General features: G+C 44.6%; 1 protein-coding gene and 1 long non-coding RNA gene across 2 annotated transcripts in view; one reads left to right on the top strand and one right to left on the bottom strand.

Annotated features, from left to right (window-relative positions):
• LOC144107038 (uncharacterized) overlaps positions 1-23764 on the top strand; it is a 439706-nt gene that overhangs the window by 273683 nt on the left and 142259 nt on the right. The window lies entirely within an intron of this gene.
• LOC144107039 (uncharacterized) lies at positions 2643-6237 on the bottom strand. Its single transcript, XR_013309189.1, has 5 exons — positions 5890-6237; positions 3427-3487; positions 3288-3364; positions 3028-3092; positions 2643-2767 (listed from the first exon to the last, which is right to left on the bottom strand). It is a non-coding gene; the product is annotated as an uncharacterized LOC144107039 (long non-coding RNA).

The raw sequence follows: 23764 nt of genomic DNA, 5'->3' as shown, positions 1-23764 counted from the left end.
ATAAGTTACATTTTTCAGTTTTACTTGTGCTGTACTGAAAAAATTTAATGCATTTCACTGTTTTTTACTGAAATGCAGTTTTATTATGGATGAAATATGTTAATGCTTTATCTGGCAAATTTTCCTATGTCATGACTAGGGGACACTTGGACTAAAAAATGAAAAAGCTACCATTAGAACAAAAATTCATGCTCAAACACTTAAAATCTCCAGGTGTATTAAATTAACATGGCACGTCCTTTCAAAAGGCACCTGTTATAGCCAGAGTTGCTTCATGACAATAAATATCACATAACATAACACATTTTCATTGCATAACTTCTGAATACAAAATTCTTAAGTATGTTTAATAATTGGATATTCCTGGAATTAAAAAAAATGGATAGGGGTTCAAAATTAATAACGAATTCAGTGCGTACATGATAAAAAAGTGGTTATGCAATGTAAAGTAACTTCAGTGAAGCATCTTGAATCAGCTGAGGAAATAAAGTATTGAGATCTAGAACAACTGAATTAAAAACTTAAAATAAAAATACTCCATCTTTGGAATCAGATTCCACAGAAAGGCCTCATCCCGGTTTACTTTTACTATCACTGAGTGTTTAGGACTGTAAATATAGAGAATGACCCTTTAAAGGTTCATTATATACATTTGCACTTGGATTTGAGTGTAGTAGCTATGTGTTGTTTTCAATACAATTTCATCCCCACTGAAAACTAAGTAAGGCAACAGGCTGCGCCTTTCTTCATACAAGATGAAAGGTTCATCTCTGAACTTATATGTGCACTTAATCTCAATGAGCACAGTTTCATTGTCAATTTTGGCGATACTGTCTGGGCTGCAGCAAAGCCATGGTTGCTCTGGAAGCATGACGAGTCCTGTCTAAAAATAACGAATGGGATTAATTAGTACTTTATTTGAAAGATCTAAGGGATAAAAGACTTGACGTGCAAGGAGGGACTCATGCAAGGTAAAACAACAAGCAAACTTACTTGTACAATGCAAATACCAAGCTTTTGTTGCAGCTCATCTCGTGCAATTGCTTCTGTTTTGATACCTGAAAAAACAATTTGACGTCCTAGACTTCATTATTATGAACATTGGACAGAATTCAATCCTGCTGTGGCACAGGGAGCACAGTGATGTGATTTGATGACAAAGCACAGCATGTTTTCCTTTTAAATGAATTTATGTGCTGCTGGAAAGCATACCGTATTGGATTACAGCACTTGTGTAGGATGATCTCTTGCATAATTGTTCAGCTGCTCTCTGCGATCCGTCATGATTCTTTTTTGTCCTGATGGCATGTGCTTTTGCACTGCTTATTCGCACGTGACGCTCTTCGTGCCATCTGCAAATTATAAGCATTATAAACATGATTTCATTCATTATGTGTGTTGTGCTTGCTATCATTTGCCGAATTTCCATTACATACCGTGAGCAGTTTGCCTGGCCCCTTGTGTGAAGGCATAGGTCACATGGGTTCTCTTTAAGCACTACTTTTTCATTGTAGTTCGCAGCGCTTTTCTCGTCCAATTCGCTGGCAAAATTTCTGATTTGGGTTTTATCATTTTCAAGAACCTCAAGGTATCTGTAGACTGGTTGGTGCTTCATTGGCTGTAGTAATTCCTCTAGAGTTTCTTTCTCCAATTTTGCCGTCACTTGTTCAACACTTTCATTGACTACTTCCTCACAAATCATATCCTCAGCACTTGTCTTTTCTATTTCCAATATTTGTCGTAGGGAACATGCTATGCCCGGATAGCTAAATATGATGTTTGGGTCATGAGGCTTTCCTTCTGGAGTGCTAGTGTCCTGGCCTGTTAAGAAGGACGAAAAAAAACTAAACAAGTTAATGGCATACTATGAAGGGCGGCATGCTGAATGCACAGAAATAAAAAAGATCAGCTAAACTAGTTGGCCAGAAACCATATTTTCAGGCTGCAGTTTTGAACCATCTAATAAAGCAGCGAATTCTACTCACCGGAGAAGAGGTCCGAAACATCTTGTTCTAAGCTCCTCTTTGGTTTGTCACTCGGCTTTCCCCATTTCTGGGGCTGGCTGGTGCATGATTCCTCCTCGTAGCTGTTTACATAGATGCACATAGCAGCTGCATGCTTGCAATGAGCTGTGATGCCAGCTTTGCATGTGCATCTCCCTCCTTGAACAAGGAGGTTCCGCCTCCTGGCTTGACCACGCCAACTATGAGAGAAAGAAATTGTCTGGGTATTTCTCAAACCACCAAGAACATGCTAGACCATCAAACTAATTGTAAATGTAAAGCAACCCAATCAACCACTGTACGTCCAGCGGACGTACTACGTATGTCCGTTTTCGGATATACGGATATCCGTGGGAGATCCGCCGATGTCTGACGGATCTCCGTCGGACGTCCCAAGGACGTACATATGTAACTGGAACGATCTCCGATGGACGTCCGATCCAAATATCCGAGGATATCCCCCACGGATCTAATGAGGCCATTGGCATGTTGGGCATGCTGTGCTTTTATGAAGCAGGCCTTGGTGACTGCAGCCACTAATATAGCTGTACAAGCCGCAAAATCGGGCCTCACCGTATGGCAAATGCATGTCCCTATAGGAAGCAAATAAACCCAAAGCAAGTTGTCTTAAACTCAAAATAATTTTATTAAAGGCATTAATACATGGTTTCAGCTTTCAAGAAGCATTCTTCACGCTTGATGCAGGAAGAAGTCCCACGCAATAGGAAGGGGTGACTGTGTGCAGGTTGTATTCTCAGTTGAATCTGTTGTAAAAGAAGTTTTTTCCCAAGAAAACAACAAATGCAAAAATAGTGTCACTGAAAGGGTACATGATTTTTCAATTTAAGATACTGCCACTGAAGATCATAATGAAAGATACTAGAGATAGAGCGTCTACCTATTGATTCTATTATGTCACACATTTGCAACAGTCAATTGCATGAGCCATCCATACAAATGGTGTAAAGGAAAATATGAAAAATGCATAAGGGCAGTTGACAAGTTCAACATATTTTGAACTTACGTGCACACTGCTCCTCAGTAGCATATGGTTGCTTTGAATGGGCTGGTCTAATCCATGCAGGAACCCTGAGGGAACAAGTGGATAATTTGCGAGAGTGGGCAACACTTCTGCTAGCTGATACTAGTATACAGACCTGTTGACTCTACGATGTAGCACATTTGCTACAATGATCTGCACGAGCTGTCCACATGCATGCTGAAAAAGAAGTACTGGAAAATGCATGAGGGAAGTTGGCACTTTCAACAAGACTTCAAACTTACACATGTAGACTGCTCCTCTGCAGCGCAAGCTACTACACAGTTGCTCTGAATGGGCTGGTCACATCCACGCAGCAATCCTGAGGGAATAAGTGGACAGGCTGTAAGAGTGGTCAACACTTATGCTGGCGTTACTACATACCTGTTGACTGTACGATGTGGCACATTTGCTACAATCAGCTGCACGAGCCTCCACAAGCATGCTGCAAAGGAAAAAGCGAGATATGCATTTGGGGAGTTGGCAATTTTAACAACGCACTACAAACTTACATGTGTACTGCTGCTCCGTACTGCAACCTCTTATACCAGAACAGGCTGTTCACGTCTATGCACCATCCGTGAGAAAACAAGTTAACAGAGTGTGAGAGTAGGCAACATTTGCCAAGCAACTGTAACTTACCACTGAACACAGAGGCAGAGTAAGAGATAATGCATCCCATGAGCATTGATGCAGTCCGCAGTTCTAGGGGCTAGAAAAATTCTGTATGAGATAAGAAAACTTAAAAGGCAGATGGCTGTACTTGTGTTTTCCCCATGATGTGCAAGATTGAGCAGACCTTCAAGAGCCGCAACTGTAGCCGAGACAGGGTTACAGCAGGAATGGCTTGTCTTGGCAATAGTGGATCATCAAAATCTGTAATGCTGTCACTCAGTAGTACTTCCCAATTAAGCTCCACCACAGTGGCTCTGTGTTTAGGGCACTCGACTGCCGAGTCTGAGAAGATGGGTTCAGTAATCTTGACTGCATTTCGATGGTGGCAGTGTGCTGTACTGTGTGGTGTCAGTACACATATAGAATTGCAGGTGATCGAGATTGATCTGGAACCCATTCACTGGCCACCGTGGTGGCTCAGTGGTTACAGTGCTCGGCTACTGACCTGGAAGACGGCGGCTGCATTTCGATGGAGGCAAAATTCTAGAGGCGCGAGTACTGCGTTTTGTCAGTGCACGTTAAGAAACCCCAGGTGGTCGAAATTATCTAGAGCCCTCCACTACAGTGTCCCTCATAGCCTAGTCACTTTGGAATGTTAATCCAGATAAACCAAACCCATTCACTATAGTCTCTTTCATAGTCCATGTTTTTTTGAAATGTTAAGCCTGATACTAAAACGTTTGCCTCTGACAGAGCTAACATGTATGTAGCTGTGGAATAACAATTGACTTCTCAGAAAAAGGAAACCTGACGAGCTTACGGACACCATCTACTGGCCAGCATTTTATACCAGAGGGCCTAGAGACAACGAAAACCCCAATTTGACCAGAGATAAATGGTTTGCTGTAAAAGTTCTCTTTCACTGTGAATTCTCTGCCAATTATACAAGGTGCTAGTGTTGTAGTCAAGTGTGCAAAGCTCTCCACAAGGATTACAGAGTCCTTTATCATACAGCAATTGTTGGCTGTCCCTGAAACAAGCTTGAAATTTTCAAACTTTGCACACTTATACAATGGAGGACAGCAACCAAAAAATAGAGGTGCATCTGTGTGCTGCCTTTCAAGTTCGACAGTGGATGGTGATGACCTAGCAATAGGTTCCATGTTTTTTCGCTCCTTTAGACGATTGTACAGTTGGGCGAGTGGAGCACTGTGCCTTTTGAGAAGGCGCTTCAAAAACTGCATGTTGTTTTCGAATGGAAATGCACTGAATGAATCAAGCGGCCCATGGTTGCGCACATCATTAGCTATATGTAGAAGACAGTGAACATTATAAGAAATATGTTCGTCTCCATATAGACTTGGAAATGTCATCACAAAATGCTGAAGAAGTGCCTCTGCATACTCCACATACTTGTGGCACAGTGCAGGATGAGCAAGAAGAAAAGCACCACAGTGCAAGGCGAGGAAGTTAGAGTACACAGCAGTAGGAAGAACAGATTTGAGCACTACTGGACCTGTATACAACAAAAAAAGTCTGAATTCGGTTGCCTTCCAGCGGTCAAACTCCACAATGCTTCGTGGTTTTCGCACAAACTCACTGGGCACGTGTGCAGCTAAGGAGATGTTCGCATCGCACAACTTCTTGCGCTCTGCTGGCCCCAGACGTATGCTCAGTGGCCCACCCAACCATAGCTTTAACAACTTTTTCATGACACCAAGGCACATCAAGTGCATATAGTCAAGAGGCGCACTTGTGATGCAGTCAATGGGTAGTGACGTAAGAACTGACACGTCATTGTGGTGATTTGGGTCAGTCTGGCGTCGGAAAGAATCGTCTGTCCTTAGTGTCGAGCTTTTTGAAGGGAAGACAACCCTGTTGTTAACATACATTCCTTCTACAGAGCATTTTGGGCAACCTGAATACCCCATGTGGCCTTTGATAGAGAAGACGAAAGACCGCGCTGGAGCATCGCAAATAAGGCTCCTCACTGAAACCTGGAAAATTTGACCTTTAACGTTAATCCCGCATGAAATAAGCTGCCCCAGTTCAGTGACGAAAGGAGATAGGAACTCATTGGCCGAGTTTGGCTTTGATATTCCAGCAAATATACCTACAACAAAAGGTGCAGCGCTGCGACATTCAAGAACCTGGCACTGAATTATCCATAACTGCATTCTAGAGCTTTTAGAAATTGGGAGTCCATCAATATTAAAAGAAAGACTAGCAGACCTGCCTTCGAGACTTCTATGTGACAGCATGTTTCTGAGCTGGTGCTCGAGACCATAATGACAGTATTCCCCGGGTGGCATGGCGGTCAGCGCTGAAATATTCATTGTCTCTCGCGGTGTGCGGAGCAATGTGCGAGCATCGGACGGAAGGCAAGTTGTATCGAAAGGGTGTGCCTTCAGAAGCTTGAGTAGGGATGATAATGCCGAGTGCGAAATGTTTTCTTTTAGGGCCCAAGCCCGCAGTGCTGTCACCAGATCGCGAGACTCGGTGGCTGGATTTGGACTGGGGCAATCAGCAGGGTCCTCGGAAGCTGTGTCGCAACTTGAAGCCGATGAACAAGGGAAGCCTGAAGAAACAGCTGGCGCTACTTCTGGGAGGTCTGGTGTTGCTGCTATGTCGCTCACGGCAGTCACTTGTTCATTCTGGAGAGCGCGGATGTCAAAGAATGCGTCTTATATTGTAGTGGCACCATCACTGGATGCGGCAGACGACACAGTAGAAGCGGCAGACGACGCAACAGAAGCTGCAGGCGCGGGTACCGTTCTTTGGCGACTGCATCGCCCAAAGTTTTTCGAAGAGCACCTTTGTCTCGCGCGAGGCTTTTGCCCTTGCATAAGCCTTCTCCTCGATTTTGATTTTAGGCATTTCGGAAAGCACACATGAGACTTGAAACTACGTGCATCGAAGAGCAAGACTAACTGGGTGGCTTAGTTCACGTCGACAAAATGAAATCACGCAACGACACACGTGCACACCTGTCCCTGGGTACCAAGCACGGTCGCGAGCACGGTAGCGCGGTTGACGCGATGGTGGGGTTGGTGGAGTGGCTGCGGTAGCCGCGGTACGTGTGTAGCTGGCGTACCCTAAAATGTAGTTGCCAGACGAACAAAAAAAGCAAAAAATAGTAGCAACATTTCAACTTTCTACAGCAGTTTTAAAAATGAAACATTTTATTTTTAAAATTGTTACCTACAATAGTTTTATTTGTCTATGTGATAAAATTTATTCTTGCTTTTATAATTTTTCTATCGCAATGACACCGCTAGAGGCTGCACTAGTTTGCACCCCATCCGTTCATAGCCAAGCCTGGACAAGCCCAGTGCCTCTAGCGCGCATTTTCTATTCCACTGTCAGCATCGCCCCATCGGTGCAACAAGTTGAAGGTAAGTCGTCTTTCGACCAGATCTGAGATGCCATATAGGAATTTCTTGCTTTCTCTGTGAACTCTTTATATATATATATATATATATATATATATATGTTTATTTCAGACATGCACGCAATTGTTGAATTCAACAACACACGCGAAGTGGAGTTAGTTCCATGCACGTGGCTGAACTGCGACAAGTGCCTGTGGCCCAGTGTCGCTGCAGACAAAGCCGTAAGGCTGGTGCGGCGCGGGGATCCCCCTTCATCTGAATTCGTCGAATATGCTGCAAGCGTGAAAGGGATTTTCCGTAAGAATATACTGCTGATTTTGAAATGACAGCTGAGGTCAAGGTTATATATATTTTTTAGGCACATATGGAGAAGGGCGAAAGAAACTTGAGCTAGCCCGGTTCACTTCAGACCTCTCAACCGATGAGAGCACGCCGAAGCGGAGGAGAATCGTGCGGCCTAACCGCTGGAGCGACAGCGACAGCTCTGAACCAGAGGATTATCCTGTCGCTCCACGGGGACTTTTGGAATGCAGGAACACTCGTACGTTGCTTTATTATTCTATAGTTTGTGCATTTGCGGCGTTATTTTTGTTTTTATTTTCTCAGCCCGCAGCCAAAAAGAGAATGTGGCAGCCTTGGACAGCTGTCTTAATGAAGTAACTGCTACTGGTAATCACCTTTATTTACATTTTGAGTTTCTATTTTGTGTTGTAAATATTCATTTTTTCTTGTGCATTCATACACAGCTTATGTGACCCCTCATGCTGAAAAGCCAGCAAATTCTGCAGAGCGATTGCAAGGTAAGTAAATTTTATTTCCATTTTGTAGAGTTTCCACGTGCTATAGCAGTTAAGGCATTTCAATATTTTATTACAAGACTGCTCATTAAGGCTTATCAGGCAGGCATATGAATGTGCCTGAGCTGCAGAGCTTGATTGTTTTTGTTTTACATAAACTCTGCTGGATGTAAAGACACGTTGCATTTATCTCTTCCCTCCAAGCACCTGAATGTTGAAATCAAAGCATGGTAGTATGTGCTACTGACATTCTTCAGTTTCCAGACAGTCCAAATGCCACAATTGACAATTCCATTGTCATTTTGCAAAATGATTTTTTCTTTGCTCAGGCCCTGGCTTGAATAAAAACCCAGTGGCAGGGCAAAGCACTTCAAGGGCAGCCACTGGTAGTTACCTTTAATTTACAGTTTGAGTTTCTAGTTTTCTGTTGTAAATATTAATTTAAATTCCTTGCGCATGCATACACAGCTGACTTGGCCCTGGAGCGGGAAGTGCCACCCAGCCCTTCTCAGCAATGTAAGTAATGATTGTAGGGCATTTGTGCTATTGCTTCCTTGTATCCCAGTTCTGCTGTTTCATAATACCCCCCAACGCTTCTATTTTCTCTTTGCATTCTCCGATTTTATTTACTGTAACCACTTTTCACATCAATACATGGGCAGCAGTAAGTGGTGTCCAGCTTTAAAGGAACTCTGAGAACACATTTTAAGTTTGCCTGCATCAGTACATCCCCTTACTGAATGCTGAGTTTGTGTAAGCTATAGAAGACCTTAAAATGAGGTACAAGTATTGCCACTCTTAACCGTGGTTTTGCAAGCGACTGTTGCATGCAAATCCTTTGTGCCAGCCTACACTGTCGTCTAGAAAGTTCCTTCTGGTCTTTACATCACAAATTATTATCTGACGGCGGTGGAAAAAAGTTCACATTTTTAGTATTCAGTTTTCTGAGCAACAAGTGTCTTAACTGCTGTCGAAAAAATTGAATATATATATAGGATAGTGTAACAAAAGGAAAATTCAAAAACTACTCAGCAGATGCACAGCTTTTGTAGTGTCATTTCTTCGTTGTGTCCCATTGTATTATTGCGCTGTTCAAATATGTATTATGCACAACTGTTTATCCATTGTCTAACATTTAGCTGTTGCTTTTCCAACTGCGATGTATCTTTGGTAATGAACAGAATTACATTTTTCATTTGGTTCTTTCAGAACATCGGCACAAGGAAACATTATGAGCAATGGCAAAGGCTGCTTGAAATTATTTTTTGTGCTTAATAACTTGTAGTTCTCAGAGCTGTTAGGCTAATGCCATTCTTTTTTATCCCTCCAGGTGGTGCGCATAACTGATCTCGGTGTCTCGGTTATGCAGGTGAGTTCTGACTTTCCGGCTGTTGGGATTTTTGACAGCATTGTAACCAGCTTCTTTATGCCTGTAGATTTCCAGAGACGAGTTATGTCCAACTTTGCTATTATAAGGCACACACAGACTGAAATTCTGGAACTGCTTTCTGGCATCGCAAGGCCAGAAAGTCAAGTTCCAGAGAATACAGACTGTGTTGTTAGTGAGCCTTTTGGCACAGTTGAACAATTGAAGGCCTTTGATTCTGGACTCACTCCCGAACGGAGAAATGCCCTGGTGAGTGACTTCGGTTAGCATCTGTCCATGCTGCAAATCTGAGGAATTAAGTTTGTTTTCACATGCCTTAGGTACGTTTTTGTGTGAAACAGCTAAACAATTATTACTTTGGTTTTTGTTTTTGCTGACAGCAACTTGTCTTGCATTGATTTAGCGCCAACAGATATGTAGCAGCTTAAAAACCAAATCCCTTTGTTTTTTGCAGTAGGTCGTGACATATGCGATGGTAATGTTGTTTACATGTACCCTAGCAGACTGGTAACTAAGCCCTTTGCCAAGTGAATGCAGTTGCTGAGGTTGGCAACTCTGCAACTGCACTTTCAAATTAATGAGTCTATGCATTGTTAATTACTGCCAAAGATATGTTGATTCCTTTGTTTCTTCTTGCACTATAAACCAGTTAGGAAAGCTCAAGAAACAATACTGCCTTTTTTATCGTTTTGTTTTCAAGTTGATCTATTCATTCTCAGGGGTTCCATTACATTGAGAACATTTTCATATTACTGTTTGTCCATTTGTTTGCACAGCCCTTTTAATTACAGCTTGCAACTGCTCCTGCTAATGCAGTTTGTGAACCATGCTCTTGTGCTAGCTATGAACTCGTGGTGCTCTCTTTCAGATTGCACAACTCCAGTCCTATGGTACAAAACCAGTGCCCGTCACTGTACGGACAATGATGGCCCAATTGATGAAAGACAGCTTGGCAGCGCAGTTCTCGATGCATGGAAGAAAAGGAAAGGAGCGCTTTGATGCGCTTCAACTTCGCTCAGTCATCTTTGGTGGGCAAACATTTTCCATGCAGATATGTTCTTATGTTTCAAGAGTGTGCATGCTGTAGTTGAGGCTCGTGGTAAAAAACTGTACCACTAAAATTAAGCGATCAGCAGGCATGACAATCACTTGTGGTGCTGGCTCTTGTGCTCGTTGGATACCCTCTGGGTGCAAGATTTTCACAAGACATTGTTTTCATGCAATCTATACTTTCAGACTCGGTCAGGAGGACGAGGCATCTTCAGGAAGTGACACATGACGATGTGGATACTGCAATTAAAGAGTGGTTGCGCCGAGCCAAGGAGCGCTGCAATCAAAAACTCTCGCAGCATTTTCTGCAATAAATGTTTAATAAGGGAGTAATTACTCATTGGCATCCACCCAAGCGCAGCCATACGCCTACAGAGGAAAGCTATACAGCTTTTTCAGAAACTTCGCAGTTGAAGGAAACTTCGTCCTGGTCTGCATGGGTTCGAGCTCGGGACCACCGCTTCACTACAGCAGTCGTGCTACCAACTGAGCTAACTGGGATGGCAAAGTACCATAAGCTCGCCGTCTTGGTTGGCTCAGTTGGTAGCGACGAATATTTCTTTACCTGCCAAATTTCTGAGAGAGCTGTATGGCTTTCCTCTGTAGTCATATGGCTGCGCTCTGCTGGATGCCAATGAGTAATTACTCCCTTACAACAAATCTACTCCACCCTGGTGGATTAAACATCTGGCCAATAAATGTTTGATGTTTTATAGAAATTCAATTCATTCTTCTGTTGCACAAAACACCACAATCAGTGCCTTGTTGATGTTTTGCTGCCAGTGTTACTGAAGCATCTGAGCGAGATAAAATGCTTTACATTTTCCATAGCTAACTTGTAGTTAGAGGCAAGTAATATTGATCGAAATTTTAGTTAAATGCACGTGTCTACGAAAGTGTTTCGAAACTTGGATTCCAAAAAGCTGAGCTGCTTGACAGTCAAAGTATGTGGCCACTGACTGAATGATTGGTTAAATTTGAACTGCCTCGCCCAGGCACCACAACACAACCACAAATGCCTGGCTGCGCTTCAATTGATAGCAGCCAGGGCATTGAGATTTTTTTTGCCTTTGGTATACTGAAAGCTTTTGTGGGCCCTGCGTTTGTTTGCTGCTGAATATTTACTAGGTGTTTGAATTTCTCCAGAGGTTATTATTGCTTTTAATTTCAATATAATGCTTCCATAACAGATTCATGCCGAGAGTGGAATGATCTGTTCAGAGCGGTTATATTGTGCAGCTCACATACAAAAGTGATTGTGCAGATATTTCAGATTACGTCTGAAAATGTGTGGACAGTTTGAAGTAAATAACACCTCACGCAAATTAAGCTAAAAAATGCAGCCAAATATAGGAAGCATCAGTGGTTTTAACTTTTTTACATTTGCATGCAGAGGCAAAGCCATTAGAAGGTTTAAGCAATTGTTTCATTAAGCACTCCACTGTAGAAACTAAAATGCTTGTTGAAATTTGCAATGCACAGCTGCAGGCTCATCAAAATATCCACGAAAGGATGAAAACGGAAATTCCATGGCTATACAGAATCGTACATCCATCGGACATCCGATAACGGATGTCCATCGGACATACACCAAATCTCTGATGCGGATATCCGAATACGGACGTCCTCACGGATGCCCTGCGGACATCCTCCCCTGGCACTGGAGATTCTGATCTTAAACGGACGTACGACGGATATCCGTGGTTCATTGGGAACGTCAGATTTTGGGTGGCCTGGCTTATAGTTGGATGCGCCAAGACATAGCTTTTTGCTAGATCCACGTCTCCATCTCGTCATGCATGTTTCGCTGCATTACTGTTCGCAATTGCTCTGTTACCGCATTCACTGTCTCAGTATCTTACATCACTTTCTATCACCATCTGATCGGCCGTCCTATCACACGCATTGGCTTTCCGTGAAAAATCTTTCGGTTATAATCGAGCCCGATTCTTCACACGCGCGCGCGCACTCACGCACACAGATTGAGTTTTCTTTTTTGCTTAACGGCTTCCTCGTGGATAAAACTAACGGCACTGTACATTTCCGCGCTTGCGTCGCACGCACGACACCCGTGGCTGGGTATCACTCGCAGCTAACTACGCGTTCACGCCGCAGGTTTAACGCCTGTAATGCAGATTAGCCCACAAAACTCGTAGGCAGACGTGAGAACCGAATAAAAAAATTAGGCGGCAGTAAGCCGAGTTTCGCAGTGCTTTAATTCAGCGAACCTCGCAAGCGTCAGTGAATTTTCCAACCAACAACTAAAGCATCTGCCTCGTATTCGCCAGCAGAGATGGACCGAGTGCCCCTAATCATTGCGAGTCATTTATCGGTAGTTCGAGCATATAACAAAATGACAGACTTACCTCGACGTACACGATGTGGTCGCTCACTTGCGATGTGCATTTGCCACTTAGCCGGGCTCTATCGTGGTCAATACTCTGCTCCACAGAGTATACATGTGAAATTAGCTTTTGACCTTTATTCAAGTTTGTTTTTCGGAAGTAGCTGTCAAGCTGAGCGACCTTTTTGTAGCCGCACTTCAGACGATACATATTGGCGCGGCGTGAGCTCGGTGCGTGCACGGAAGCGAGCGGGAGCGACGGGGCTCAAAGGGCGCGCGCTACCGCGGATGCCCCCAGTTTCTCTTTTTCTGTCGGAGATGGCGCTTTCTGTCAGGAGCAGTAGCGCCACTCTGCGACGCCGCGGTTCCCTATAGTGTATAGACCTCCTTCACCCCGCGACGTCACGAAGATGCGGTGGCGCTGATGTCAACAGCGACTTTCGCATGGTAGGCAAAACAGGATCCGCTTGCGCGTGCCTACCGCAGCTACTGGCGGCTGCATCATGCCTGCGCACTGCAGAAGCAGCATGCATTGACCAGCCGCGTCACTGTTAGATCCGCGTTGTAGCTTAAAAAGGAAAATTAAATTAGCATCTATAGGTTTCTCGCAGATAAATACCGCATTAGGAAACTGGCTAACGGGGAATGGGCTGCGGTAGCAAAGCGCAAAGTCTGGGAGTCGATCGGCACTGCCATTCAATGTACTTAATAGCATGTAAGTTACTGCGTCCATTCACCTGAACATCAACATAGTGCGCTTATAACTGTGCAAGGAAAAAAAGCACGTATGTAGCTGCGCACGCATTTATCGCCTTGAGCCGGTGTGCACGGGGCCCCCGCCGGCAGGTTCACTCGCCCCCAAGGAATGCGTTCTTTTGTTAATAGCAAAGCATGCTTTAATGGCACGTTTTATGGCATTTGATATTTACTTGAAAGTGTTTCTTAATATGACAGACATAATTATTTTATCCGAGTAAAAAGAAATTTGGTAAGTTCATGCGCGGTCACGTTGGCGTGGTTAGAATAGCGTACCTTAAGTGTGCTAAAAGCCACACGCTTTTTCATTGCATGATGCATGTGTCATATTTCATGAGGTAGTACATGATAGCGAAGCTTGTTTGGAAAGAAGCAGCCGCAGGCGTGCTATTAACAAACACGTGGCGAGATTGAGAGGGGAGATGGCAATGAAAACTGTTTTCGTTATTTATGCATGCGATATGTAACTAAATTTAGTGCAAATATGAAATTGCTACGCTAGTTTCAGTAATGCCTCTTATTATTAGCTATACCTGGTGCAGTTCTTGGGTAATTATAATTAACGTCCTCGTTAAGTCACCCCAAGGTCTTAAATAATTGAGTAGAAAATGCGCAAATTTTTTTATGACAGCATGTTCACAAAGCCTTGTTCTGTATGATGACGCGATTAGTTCTTTTTTTAGATTATCAATATTTATGCATGCATTGTTACATGAAAAGGTTCCTTACAAAAATAACTAACATAGTATTGCACGTGTAGGAAAAAAATCGAGATTTATTACAGGCCTCAAAGTCTCAGGAATCGTTTGCGCCAAATAGAATCATTCTATTTTCATGCGTTACGAAATTACGAAGGGGTTAGTGATGCTAATCGCAGAAGGTGTGAAAGGTCAGAAAGCGAACCTTAAAGTTTATTCCCTCGTTTACGGTCTCTTCGCTTTCGCTTTGGTAAAAAAAAATGCGGCACTAAAATGAAAGAAAACCTAAACAAATTGCCTCAATTTTCGACGACCGCGCATCCAAAAAGCGTAATTTATAAATTTCTACTGAATATTTTGGTATATTTTTTCGTCACAAAACATAAGACCACAGGGCTAGGAAATAAAATAATTTCAGAAATCAGAAATTTTCACCAAATCGACCAGTTTAACAACGGGAGAAGTCGGCCTAGCTGGTGCGTAATCTTGTGGCTAAAAACAGCGCTTAAGCGAGATCGTTGACACGACGCTGTCCCCACTTTGCGCACTGCGCGACACGTGTGTCAAGAAACGGTGAGCGCACGTCTACTCCGCCGAAACGACGCCAGCACTTCCTCTCACTACTGACCCGAAGTAAAATTATTCTGTCAAGCGCAGAGTGTCAAAAAGTTGTTAGTTTATTTAATGCCTAGCGTAGAAATGAACGGCAGAAACGCTTTGTGTTTACTACTAACCATATTTACAATACACAGTGATGAACTACTTCTCTTAATACGCCGCACGTGGCCAACGCGAGCTCGTGCACTTCGAGAAATTACTAAGTTGAAAGCATCAACTATTGCTGTGATTCGCAGAAACTGAAAAAGCGCCTACACGCCTTGAAAACCCGCGCTCAACACATCTCCGCGACGCCACTCCCTGGCCTTTTGCCTACGAGCCCGCTAGCGACTGCAGCGCTACCTCGTTTGTTTGCAAACATACAGGAGGTCTATAAACTTAGGCCATACACTTCCTGTAGATTTCTGTCTATAGACAAAAATCTACTGGTCCAGTAGACATAGGTCTATAGACTGTCTATAGACATTCCACAGTTATGTGGCCTGGCAATGCTGTAGATATTTGTCTATAGACAGTCTATAGAGCTCTGTCTAAAAAACCTCAATAGACCATTGTCTGTAGACTGCCTATAGACAGTCTACAACTGTTGAAAAAAGTTACCACACGGTCTTCACAAATGACATGACGATCAATATACTTACAATTTAGTTTATTTCCAAGCTATGCAGGCAAGGAATATGCAATACATGCACCATAAGAATGCACCACGTAAAAATAAATGTTGAAAGTAATGGTCCGAATATAGTTTCCTCAGAAGCAATCTTGCGACCTGTTGTCTGCAGTCAGTCATCCGGGCATGTTGACCTGTACAGTGGAAGAAAAAAATGAGAGGAACTGAAAAAAAATTCCCACTCCATCTCTACAAATGTGATTTACAACACAAGGCATATATATCCTGGCTATCCCATTCAAGAAAGCTAGTCAATGTTTTGGTTTGGTTTTATGTGGTCCAAAAACCCAAGGTGACTCATGCTATGAGAGGCGCCGTAGTGAAAGGTTGCGGAGTAATTTCGGCCACCTGCGGTTTCTTACCGTGCACTGACATTGCATAGAGCACAGGCCTCTAGCATTTTGCCTCTATCAAAACACGACAGGCTAGACCAGGATCGAACCTGCATCATTCAGGTTGTAGTAGTAGTACAGTTTATTTGGGACAAAAATATACAAAATTTGTCCTGGGTGAGAACGCTAATGACATTTTTGCCTGATGAGGCCATCCCACCCCTGACAGCAGTGGCAACCACTATAGGCATATTCGAACACATTTGCAGTACAGTACATCGTACAACAACCAATATGTATGCAAGCACACAAAACAAAACAAATGGAAAACCCTGAGGACTGTGTGCATGCTTCTGTATATGGAAAAAAAAGGTTTACAGATTCCCGAATACTATTTACACGTACAACACACCCAAATATCATCCATGACACAAAAGTAATTGTTTGACTTATTGTTCCATTAGGTACATAGGTCTTAGTGTTTTCTTTAGGTAGTGATGGGTAGATTAGTTATAATTCAAAGATGGCTGGATATTGATTCAATAAATTTGCTATTTGCATACATAATCTCACATCACCATAGTTGGTGTGAGATCGGGGCACCTGTATTTTATCTTCCCTAAGGAGATGTGGAGTGTGTTTCTCTTTGTATTGAACCTCAATATTTGAACGGTGTAACATATACTGGTGCAAGATTTCCAGAAATGACTTATATTTGAATAGCTTACTGATCTCTACTATGTCATAGATCTTAAAGTATGGCAAGCAATGTTCTATTTTTGGACTTTTCGAATACCACATATTGAGCGCTTTTGCAGAGGGTGCAGCTAATCAAGGTTTCTTTGTGTTGTGTCTGACGATACCAGGGAGCAGTATGTTAAACGTGAGTGAAAGAGAGCATATTAAGTTTGTTGCTTCACTGGCAACCTGTTTAATATGCCAAAAACAGGTGAAGTTCAATTCGGAGAGCTTCTGTGTGTGAATTCCAGAGAAACGTTTCATGAAAGATAACACCTAGAAAGCAAATATTCTTAGACTGATTGATAATGTTATTCCGGAACTTCAATTTGAACTCACTATCTTTTTTGCTACCTTTAGGCTTGAAAATCAGATATTCCATCTTGTTTATGTTTGGGTCTAGTTTATTAAAGGTTAACCGAAAGTATAAATAGTGAAGCCATTTATTTGCTCCCCTGTAAACGAAGCTTTCATTGCAACCTGAAAAAAATACATTAGTGTCAGCTGCATGTAATACCATTCCAGAGCAGCCTGGGGTGTTTACAATATCACTCATATATATTTAGAATAATATGGGGCCTAGAATGGATCCCAATATGGAACTCCGTATTTAATAGTGCCTCGATCGGATTCGGTGCTCTTTATTGTCGTGTATTGCTCCGTGCAAATTAAACAGCTTTCCATCAGGGCATGTGCTGTACCTTGGATTCCATAGAACGGTAGCTTTATTAATAGTATATCATGATGAACAGAATCAAAGGCTTTCATGAAATCAAGAAATAAACCCAAAGTAAGCTTTCATTTCTTAGTGTTGTCAAGAATTTTCTTTTTAATATAAAGTAAAACAGTTTCAGTTGCCTTATTCTTTCTGAATCCAAACTGCTTGTTTACTATCACGTTATGCAGAGTGAGGAAATCGACAATTCTTTTGTTCATTATGTGTTCAGCAACTTTTGAAAAGACTGAAAGCACTGACATTGGTCTATAGTTGTTCAAGTCTTCAAAAGCACCACCTTTATGAATAGCTGGAACACGCGCAAGCTTCATTTGGTTTGGAAATATCCCTACTTGAAGTATGCAGTTGCATATATGCGTAAGGACTGGAGTTATCAGTGCGGCTACAGCTTTCACGGGGGAAACTTTCACATCATCGTAGGCTGATGCACAGTTGTCCTTCAGCGTCATGATTATTTTGAGGACTTCTTTGGCGCAAGTTGGAGTGAGAAATACAGCTTGAGGACATTGAACATTCATGTATTGTTCACATGATAATGTACCATGAATATCATTGGAGGCACCAACTTCTACAAAGTGCATGTTGCAAAGGTTTGCAATGTTTTCGTCAGTTCAGCCCTGTGTAGGTAATGCACAGCGGTAATGTCGTCTTGTGTAGTAGCCTTAACTTGCAGCTTTTCTACAATCTCATTTACTCTGCTAGCAAGTCCTCATCCTGGGTTTCAGTCAAAATATGAAGCTCTAGGGTTAGAAAGCGACTACGCCACTCCAAATCATCTAGGTCCTGCTTCAGCTGAGTTATATCACTACCTACATTGTTAGATTCCAGCCCTTCAACTTACTTCGTTAGTTGTTTTGTAGTTTTTTTCTTGAACAGTCAGGTGGTTCTGAAAGTCGTCAAACTTATCAGAGAGCAACTGCATTTGCGTTTCAAATGCATCAAACTTTTTTGACAAAGGCAAAAGAGCATCAGGCTTCGTTTCAGTCTGCAGTAATCTGAGTATCACGTCGGAATCATGCTGCGGATTTTCTGTGGTGCTTGTGCCCCTGTGGTTGCCTCGACAAGAGTCACATTTCCATGCTTTCCAGCACTCCATGGTCCCGACAGGCGATAACACAAAGAATAAAAAATAAATGTAATCCACCTCAGAACATGATTGTGCGTTTCCGCAGATGCCAAGTAAATCATGCTCACACGGCTCTAACGCATATTGAATGGAATGGAAAACTTTATTGGTTCTTAAGATATTAGCGAGTTGAGGACGGAGTCTTCATTCTTGATAACTTTGGGTCCTCTACAGCCTTGGGAGGGCCCCTAGTCCAGGGCACCACTGAGTCGGGCCACCTCGCTTGCGTGTGCTATGAGGGCCCTTTGGACCCCTAGCTCGCAGATGGTGAGCCAGCTCTCCCATTGCTCCGCACTTGGTGTTGTATGTTTGTGGAATGTCTTGTTTCTCTCGCATTCCCATGTGACGTGATATAGTGTTGGCCTTGCTCCGCACCACGGGCATACGGCGCAGTATTGTGTGGGGAACATCCTGCTTAGTATGTAAAGATTTGGAAAGGAACCCGTCTGCAGTCTACGCCATCCTGCGGCTTCCTCCTTTGTCAACGCTTTGTGTGGTGGGGGTATTGGAATCTTAGCCCTCTATATAGGTTTAGCAGCTCTGAATAACTGTCCCCGCAAGTAATCTGAGGCTCTCCCGGGGGGACTGAGGTGCCCGCTCGGATGGTTAAGCCTCGAGCTAAGCTGTCCGCCCCTTCATTGCCCTGAATCCCTGCGTGGCTTGGTATCCAGATTATGTTGTGTGTAGGTTGTCCTTCAAAGAGCGGTGCTCTACTAAGGATCTTGAGTGCTGTGCTGCTTATTCTACCCCTGATATAGTTTCGGCACGCCTCTTGTGAGTCTGTTAGGATGTTGAGGGATTTTCCTATCCTGTATCCTTCCTCTGCTGCCAGTGCGACAGATATTTCCTCTGCTTCGGTTATGTCTGATACCGCTGCCGTGAGACTCGTGATTAGTTTGCTTTGATTATTAGCAACTACTGCTACTGCGTGTTTCCTGTGTTCTTTTGGATAGAGGGAAGCATCTGTGTACACTGTGTTGTCTCTCTGCCCCATCGTTTTTTCGTAGAATTCTGCCCTAGCCTGTCTCCTGCTGGTATGGAGATTGGGGTCCATATTGCGGGGGACAGGTTGTATGCGTAGTTTCTTCCTTAGCAGGTCCGGTATTATTGCCCTACTACTTTGCGGTTTTTCTATTTCCCAACCCAGCTTCGTCAGGAGCGCCCTTCCTGTTGTGTTACTGAGCCTTCGCGCTTGTGCCTTGAGCTGGCATTTTTTTAGTTCTTCAAACGTGTTGCTGATTCCTAGTTGCATCAGCTTGTCATTGGATGTGTTTCTTGGGAGATGAAGGGCTGTTTTGTATGCCTTCCGAAGGATTGCTTCGGCTTGTTCCCTTTCGGCTTTGATGGTTACATGGTGTGACAGGGAGTATGTGACCCGGCTGACCACCAGGCTGTTGACCAGCCTGAGGGTATCTTCCTCTTTCATGCCGTATCGCTTGTGCGCAACTCTGCTGATCATGCGGCCCACTTGTCCCGCTGCTCTACTCAGCAGGCAGAGTGTGTGGCTGCACCTCCGGCTGCCCTGCAGCCACATGCCGAGGATCCTGATCATTTGCTGTTCCGGAATGTTTTGGCCTTCGAGTTTTACTTCGAGTGAGGCATCTGTTGGGTGCCTTCCCACTCTGAGGAGCTCAGACTCCTCCGTGGAGCATCTGAGGCCTCTTTGCTGCGTATATTCCTCGATGCAAGCGGCGGCTTTCTGTAGCGCTTCTTGCTTGTCCCCTAGTGATCTTTCGGTGGTCCAGATGGTTATGTCATCTGCATACATGGCATGACTGATTCCCTGGACTTCGTTGAGCTTCTTCGCAAGGTTGACCATGGCAATATTAAAAAGTATCGGCGAAATTACCGAGCCCTGCGGAGTGCCCTTGCATGGCGTTTGAAAGGTGTCACTCCGCAGGTCTCCGAGGCCTACGGTCGCTGTTCTATCTGTGAGGAAGCTTCTGACGTAGTCGTGTACTTTCTTCCCGCAGTTGGTAGTGTTGAGTCCTTCCATAATGGTGGCGTGGGATACGTTATCAAAGGCCCCTCTGATATCAATGGCCATGACGACGTTCTCCCCGTTCTTCGGCATTGTTTCTAGTACCTCTTCTTTTAGTTGTAGCAGGATGTCTTGGGTGGAGAGGTTTGCCCGGAAGCCAAACATGGTGTTGGGGTACCATCCTCCGTCTTCTAGGTGCGTTTGGATTCGTCGGGTCACGATTCTCTCAAACAGCTTGCCGAGGCACGATGTGAGCGAAATTGGTCTGAGGTTTTCAATTTGGAGTTTCTTGCCGGGCTTGGGAATCATGACCACCACGGCGTGTTTCCACTCCGCTGGGACTGTTCCTTCTTCCCATAATTTGTTGAGGTAGAGGGTGAGTTGGTCTACTGCTTCTTCACTTAGGTTTCGTATTAGCGAGTTGCGAATCTTGTCCGCCCCTGCCGCCGTGTTCTTCGTGGTTGCTCGTATGGCTTCGACAACCTCTTCCCTTGTGATGGGCCGGTCTGTTGTGGGGTTCTCCTCTCCTTGTTAGTCGCCTTGATAGCCTTCCACCGAGTCTTTCCCATAGCATTTTTCTCGTACTCCTTGGGGTAGCTGTTCTTCGGTGCCTTCATATTGGTGAATTAGTCTCTGAATAGATTTGCTGCTTTCTGTTTTGCTTTTGCTTGGGTCCATTAGTGTTTTCAGGATCTGCCACGTTCTAGCTGTGCTGAGGGTGCCATTCAGTGAGGTACTAAACTGTTGCCACCCTTGTCTCGCTAGCTGCGTTGCATATTCCTCAGCTTGCTGTGTTATTTCAGCAATTTTCTTCTTTAGTTTTCGATTTAGTGTTTGGCGCTTCCAGCGCTTGGTTAGGCCCCGTCGTGCCTCCCATAGTCTGAGGAGTCGCTTGTCCACTTCCGGCGCTTGTTCTGTTCGATCTACCTCTTTGGTGTAGAGGTACCTGATTTTGCTTGAGTTGTTGGCTCCATTCTTCTACAGAAGCTATATCCCCTTTTAGCGGTTTGCAGTGGATTCGGAAGGCGTCCCAGTCTGTTAGGGTTGCCTTACCAATTTTCCTCTTGATGCTTTCTGCTTCCGTGCTGATCCTAATGATGTAGTGATCGCTTCCCAGATTTTCTTGCAAGTTTTCCTTTCCACTTGCTTGACGCCCCTGACAAAAGTTAGGTCGGGACATGTGTCCACATTGACGCTATTCCCCTGTCTAGTAGATTGGCCCTCATCTGTGAGTAGTTCGCAGCCTATGTTTTCTGCTGCTGTACAGATGCTGCGTCCCTTTTTGTCTTCAATTCTGGTGCCCCATTGCGGGCTTTTTGCGTTAAAATCCCCGGCTATTATCAGGGTGTTTTGTCCCGTTAGCTTTTTTTGCTTCTGTAAAGAGTTTAATGAAGTCTCCCCTATTTTTAAGTAAGCTGTATAGATTAACTATGAAGGTACTTTTAGCTTTCCGCTTCCTCTTGGGGATTATCTCGGTTACTATGTGTTCGAGCTGTGTATCCTCGAATTCTTTGTGTGCAATGGTGGTGATTTTGTTGCTAATTAGAGTAGTTGTTCGTCTGTTCTCCTGGCAAGTATATCCTCTCAAGGCTGGAATGCAGTTTGTCTCTTGTAAAAGTATTAGATCTGGTGGGGTTCCTCTAGTGCTAATGAACTGCTGTAGGAGCCCTTGTTTGCGCTTGTAGCTCCTGCAGTTCCATTGCCATATCTCTAGCTGGTTTTGTCCTGCCATGTTGATGTATTAGAGTTTGCGTTCGTTCCCTGGAATTCTGACCCAAACCTGCGCTCATTGTAGAGCCGGTCTCTGGCGTCTTTACAGTTCTCTGTGTGTTTTGATTCTTTACATAAATTCGAAAGCTCTGATCCTGCATGGCTATCTTTTTATTTAGCTGCTGCATTTGCTGTTGCATTTGCTGTATCATTCTTTTCAAATCGTCTATTGGGGAGGTTCCTCCTTCGTTAGTCTGTAAGCTTCCTACGCTCTGCTGCGGGGTTGAGGGTGCCCTGACAGGCGAAAAACCTGCCTTTCGCGTCTCTTGTATTTCTGCTATTATTTCAGTTATTTGTTTTTTGAGCTGCCTGTTTTCTTCACGGGTCTGCTCCTGTTCCCTCTTAAGATTATTAATTTCGGCAGTAAGCCTTTTTTCGTTTTCTGTTTGTGTGTTTGTGTTGTTACTGTTGTGCGGAGCAAAAAACATCTTGGGAGGGCCGGCTCCCCAGCTCGCCTTAACTCCGCCGCTCTTCTGCTGTAGTTGCTTCGGCTTCGCCCAGGCCTGCTGACCGCCCAGGGGTGGGTTGGACTCGTCCCGCTCCCGGCTCCGGCCCTGGCCTCGGCTGCCACTGCGGCCCCGGCTGCGGCTCCTCGACTCGCTCCGGTAGTCGCCTCGCTTCTCCTGGTCTTCGTTCCGGAACCAGCGTGGGCGCCGCGCTCCGCCTCTGCTTCGGCTGCGGCCGCGTCGTTGCTGACCCTGGGGTCCCCATCGTAGTTCGCTTGTTTTCTTGAAACGTTGCTTGCAGTCCTTTGTGCCGGCTGTGTGGGGCTCCCGACACAGCAGGCACTTGGGTGTGCATTGATGGTGTTCCTCTGGATCCTTTTGGCCACACTGCCTGCAGGTCTTGATCCCGGGAGTCGGGCAGACGTCGGACCGGTGTCCCTGCTGACAGCAGATGTAGCAGATCTGTCTCGTTGGTCTGTAAGGATAGCACCACATTTCTCCCCCATAGTACAGAACTTGCTTGGGGAGGATGGGGCCATCGAAGGTGATGACGGCAGTGCTCGACCGGCCTAGCATTCTTGCCGCCAAAATCTTCACACCCTGCGTTCGGGTTCGTAGGTTTTCCTCGAGTTCTTTGGCAGGGGTTCCCGTGTCCACCCCGTGGATTACCCCGCGCAGCGTTCCCTTCGGCGCCGCCACGTGTGAGTTGATGCCGTAGCTGTGCTCTCCAAACTTCAGCTGCGTAATGCGTCTAATTTGTTGAGCAGCGCTTTCGTTGTCGGTGCTTATAATAATGATGTTGGGACCTGTGCGCAGTCGGATAATAAGGTCTTCTGCCTTGCATCCACGTCCGGTGGCTGCAACCACCGCCCGCGCCACTTGGTGCTCTGCAGGTTCTTCACTGCTAGTCCCTTTGGCCTCAGGACTATTTTAAGTCGTCCTTGGGTAGCGGAGGCGGTCTCCTCCTCGGCGCTCCTTCCCCCTCTCCTTGTTTCGGCGCATCTGGCGTGCCACCTGTGCTCTTCGCCGAGCCTAGGGAATTTCCGTTCCCTAGCCTTGTCCCCGCCAAAAATTCAGCTTGGCTGCCGCGTTGGCGTTTCTTCTGCCGCTTGGAAATGGCTATCTTCCATTCCGCGTCCGCGTCGAGATTTTGACTAACTTGTGGTCCGTGGTAACGGGTCTTCCCGGCCGCGTCTTGGTAGTCTTCGTCCATAATTTTGTGGTTTTCGGCCATGAGATTCGTCGGATCTCGTAGCGATGTGTGTC

The sequence above is a fragment of the Amblyomma americanum genome, chromosome 10, assembly GCF_052857255.1.
Source record: "Amblyomma americanum isolate KBUSLIRL-KWMA chromosome 10, ASM5285725v1, whole genome shotgun sequence".
NCBI lineage: Eukaryota > Metazoa > Arthropoda > Arachnida > Ixodida > Ixodidae > Amblyomma > Amblyomma americanum.
The sequence above is the reverse complement of the archived record's forward strand: the minus strand, read 5'-3'. Positions and strand labels throughout refer to the sequence as shown.